Source organism: Marmota monax, unplaced genomic scaffold, assembly GCF_021218885.2.
Source record: "Marmota monax isolate L192 unplaced genomic scaffold, Marmota_monax_Labrador192_F-V1.1 WCK01_AAM20220418_F8-fsc00063, whole genome shotgun sequence".
In the NCBI taxonomy this organism is placed as follows: domain Eukaryota; kingdom Metazoa; phylum Chordata; class Mammalia; order Rodentia; family Sciuridae; genus Marmota; species Marmota monax.
The window spans coordinates 3,904,343-3,907,724 of record NW_026693726.1 but is presented as its reverse complement, the minus strand read 5'-3'; the positions used below and the strand labels follow the sequence as shown (position 1 = coordinate 3,907,724).

At 41.5% G+C, this 3,382-nt stretch overlaps 1 long non-coding RNA gene across 1 annotated transcript; it reads left to right on the top strand.

Moving 5' to 3' along the window:
- The first annotated feature begins 1,613 nt into the window (after positions 1 to 1,613).
- On the top strand, positions 1,614 to 2,532 carry LOC124103837 (uncharacterized). The gene is made up of 2 exons (XR_006855293.1): positions 1,614 to 1,777; positions 2,076 to 2,532. It is a non-coding gene; the product is annotated as an uncharacterized LOC124103837 (long non-coding RNA).
- Positions 2,533 to 3,382: the final 850 nt, after the last annotated feature.

Below are 3,382 nucleotides of genomic sequence, written 5' to 3'. Positions count from 1 at the left end.
TGATAGCAATCTTGTTGTGGTGGAATTATGAGGGATCTGAGATTCCACAGATGGTTTACAGACAGGAGAAATAGGGACCTGTGTGGGTGCCCCTGACCTGTGGAAGGAGTGCAGAAGTCAGTCTATAAGCCTCTAGCATTTCCCTCCAGCAGGGTGTGTGCTCTGAAAACAGCCCTTCCACCACCACAGAGCTCTGGAAGAGGAGTCTCTGGAGCCTGACCTCTGGGAACCCAAAGTGGAGCCACTGGAAATACCCCTTTCTTTCCTCAGGGCCTCATCAACATAACCACAATTTGACCCAGTAAATTCCTGGGGCCTGAAGACATCCTGAAGATCCTGAAGCTGTGGCCAATATGGATCTGTGGGCATTGGTGTTTGCTTGGTCTTTCCCCAATTTCAGCTATCCTGGGACTCCAAATCCCAGTAAAGAATTAACATACACACTTTTGCTTCAGGCTCTCTTTCCCAGGGAATCCAAGACAAAACTTTATATATATATATATATCTCCAAGATAAAACTTTATATATATATTGCTAATAATATAGGATTGAACCCAGGGGCACTTAACCACTGAGCCACAGCCCCACCCCACACCCCTTAAATATTCTATTTTAAGTTGTTTAGGGCCTTTGCTAAACTGCTGAGGCTGGCTTTGAACTTGCAATCTGCCTGCCTCAGCTTCCAAAGCCACTGGGATTATAGGTGTATGCCCAGTTAAAATAGTGTTTTGATATTAAAGATCGTGATGACTTCAAGAAGGTGTGCAATTTCAATCCTAGTATTCAGGACTAATGCTCTAAATCATTTCATCTTGAAGTCAGAAATTAACCTGGGAGTTAATAGGTCAGGAATTGTTGCAATTTACATATTGGCCACAAGATGGAGAGCTAGTAACATCTTTCCATGAGTGGGACCGGCTTCCCAGAGCTCAGAATCTTGTTTTTGCTTTCAGTTTAGATCTTTTTCTAGTTGAATCTGTGATTAGCACTGGAGCTGCATAAATTTCCCAAAAGAACAGAAACAGTTGGCCTGTAAGCAGTTGACAGAGTGTGAAAGAGTCAGTTGACCAATGTCTTAACTGCCCTGGAAGTTGACTTTCAAATGACTTCTTCTTGAACTTGATAACATGTATCACTGAGGTGATATGCATATCATACAAAACCAGTCATTTCAATGTGAACAATTTAGTGACAAATAGTACATTCACAGTATTTCTAGTTCCAAGCCATTTCCATTATTCTAAACTAAAACCTATGAGGGGTCAAGAACTTTTTTCCCATTCCTCCTTCCCCACTATACCCTGGCAATCAACCAAGATGCATTGGTCACAATGGATTTATCCATTCTGGATATTTCAGCTAAAAGGAGTCATAAAATATGTAACTTTTTTTGTGTCTGGATTCTTTCATTTATGCTATAGTTTAGATCTAGAATGTCTCCCCAAGGCCCATGTGATAAAGGCTTAGTCCCATCTTGGTAGCATTGGGAGGTGTTGGAAGCTTTAAGAGGCAGGGCTTAGTGGGAAGCCTTTTGGTCATTGGTTGCATCCCTCAAGGGGAATATGGGGCCCCAGTCCCTCTTCTTCCTCTCTTTCACTTCCCGGCCAGGAGGTAAAAAATTTTGCTCATCCATGTACTTCCCACCATGATGTGCTGGCTCACCACAGGCCCCAAAGCAACAGGGCCAACCACGCATGACCTGGAACCTCCAAACCTGTGAGCCAAAACAAAACTTTGACTTTATAAGCTCATCTACTGTTCCCAGTTAACACATAAGGTAAGGTTGGTCTTGTTGGTGGGTTTTCTTTCACCCCTGAAAGACCTCCCTTAGGGAGGCCACAGGAAGTGGCTGGTCAAGGGTCACATTCTGAACTAGAGAGGACCAGGTTTAAACTCTGACTCTACCACTTATGCCCTGTGTGACCCTTGGTAAGTCGCTGAAGTTTTCTGAGCCTTGGCTTTCTTATCCATAAGTGAAGATAATCTCAGGTCTACTAATGGGCCTAATGAGAAGCTAAAGGGCTAATGTTTGTAAAGTCTATAGCATGTCTACATTATTATTTTGTCTTTTCCAGTTTCAAAGCCTTCATCCTTTATTGGACTCATCCAGCAAGTTTCTTTTCTGTCTGAGGGATCCCTGGAATGATCACATGGAGTGCAGAGCTGGTGAGTTCACATGAAGCAGGAAGAGCAATGCCAAGCACCAGAGAAAGGAAACACACTTTCCTGACTGTCCATGATGATTGTCATGATATCTTCAGTGGCTCCAGGGTACAGACTTTCCCAAACCAAATCAACATCATTTTACAAATGAGAAAAGAATTCAAAACTAAGAGTAGAAGTGACTATTTTCTATCAAGAATAATTTATCAAATACTTATTGACCACTTATTTTGTATGAGATAGATGGGGAACATAATTTCATTGTATACAAAATGTAAAAGCATGATCCCTGCTCTAAATATGTTTGGGATATAATAAAGAAAAAAAGGCAAGCTCAGGCAGAGCCGAGGCCAAGGATTTTGTTTCCAAGCTTTGTGTCTCTAAGTTTTTGATTGTTAGTACACCCCCTTCCAATGAATCTAGACCCAAAATTTCGATAGCAGTCTTTTTAGGTCAACAAAGAGTAGAGTTCCTGAGTGAATGATATGATTTCTAAATTCTGTACTGTTTTAAACTTGCCCTTTTAAACCTGAATGACAGGCAATGACTCACGGTGGCTTTACTGTTCACTGTCTGGCCCAAGTTAGAAACCTCAGAGTCATCGTTACTTTTTTCCTGTCTTTCATCACCCACATCCAGTCAATAATTTCATCACAACAATTCCTAATATAAAACCACACAGTCAATTTCATTGTAGCAGTCGAATGTCTCCTGACTTCATCCCTTGGGTTCCATCCCATTGTCCCAATCTAGACCCTTTGTTTCTCTGGCCTGCAGTGTATGATCCATGCCCCACTCAATCCTTCTGCACATCACAAGTCACATCACATCTTCCTAAGATCTCATGTTCAGGGGATCTCATCTGGAGAGAAGGCGGCGGCTGAGGTGGGACCCCAGGAATACCAACAGTATGGTTTGGGAAATTGTTCAGAAAAGTGGAAGGTAACACAGGAAAGCAACTAGAAATGTGCTACTTTATAAGGGGGAAAACCTCCTAGGTTGGTGAAGCAAAAGTCAACATTTCAGCATTTCATGGGCTTCTAGGAGTTTAAAGAAAGCCAGTAGTTATTTACATACCATATTTTTGGCTAGGAGTACTTTCATTTGGATCTGTTGTTTTTCTGCTACAACTTTCACTTTGGGGAAAATCAAACACGATCATAAAATGTTTATTAAAAGGTCTGAGAAATGTATTTCATGATTTCTTTTAACACTAATG